Genomic DNA, 1,274 nt, shown 5'->3' on the forward strand with positions numbered 1-1,274 from the left:
AGGGAGCTCTTCTTAATATTTTGACACCAAAATCATGTCGATACACCTTACCGACTGCGAGTAAAGCCACCCACGCTTTAACTTGACAGACTGTAAATACTTAATCAAACGAAATAAACAATAAGTCGTAATTATTCAACATTAATATTTAATTAATTTATATTCTTTTGCATAAAAGACCATTTTTTACAGCTGGCATTTATCGTGAAGTTCCTCGCTTCTGCAGAAATTGAAAAGTAAGATAACTCTCCATTCAAACTTCTATATCTTTTTTCAAGAAAAACAACGAATTTTCTTCATTTCATGAGAAATTAGCTCAGTGCGTGCATATCACGGTAGTTCTTATTTATACTTGGTGAATTCTGTTTAGAATTTTTTTCCTCTCATCCCCCAGTTTTGTTCAAATGTCCAAAAAAAAAAAGATCTCGAAAAATGGGACAAATAGGTTAATATTTAGGAGTCGTGCAAGGACCACGAATTTTTCCATTGATTGGGAAAAGGTCAAATTTTTCCAAAGTTCATATTCAAAGGCCATTTGAAAACATACAATCACAAAAAAATTTTCCCTAAATTTCAAACTCAGTTTTTTACCACAGAATAGTGACGCAAAGAGCTATTATTGTGAATTTTTTCAGATTTTTAAATTTGGGCGGTCTTAGTGTAAAACATTAAAAACAGTAATTTTCACATATTTCAATTCCTGAATCCCATTGAGACCTAAATATATTCGTATTATATAATTATATAAGTGTATTTATATATTATTGGATACTCTACCAATATGCTTTAGCAGCAACTCTGGCCATCTGCGGTCATCCACCGACTTAGACGCGACGCAGGCACACTTGAAACAGTTATGTCATATCATAATAACCCTCGAATATTTTTGGAGATTTATTGGCTCTCGCGGTCGATAGCAGTATATAGCTGACTGAAACTTGACATTTGAAACTTGGAGATTTTTAGTCGAATCTTGAGAATCCTTCAAGAATTAAAAAGTTTTATAGGCTTAAATTAAAAATCTTAAAGACTGCGACCTGTGAATTCGAGATTTTTGCTACAACTTTCCTAGGTCATGTCGCAAGTTGGGTTCGAGATATAAAGTTCGAGAAATTCTTTCGTATTTTGTTTTCAAACTTCTCATATGGTATATTCTTTTAAAAATGTCAAATATACATCTTTTGTGTCTGATTTGAGGCAGAATTTAATAAACTTTTAAGGGCTTAGTCTAAGACAATAAGCATAAAACCAAATCAGATAAATACATGAAAGTT

Source organism: Belonocnema kinseyi, chromosome 5 (genome assembly GCF_010883055.1).
Source record: "Belonocnema kinseyi isolate 2016_QV_RU_SX_M_011 chromosome 5, B_treatae_v1, whole genome shotgun sequence".
Taxonomy (NCBI): domain Eukaryota; kingdom Metazoa; phylum Arthropoda; class Insecta; order Hymenoptera; family Cynipidae; genus Belonocnema; species Belonocnema kinseyi.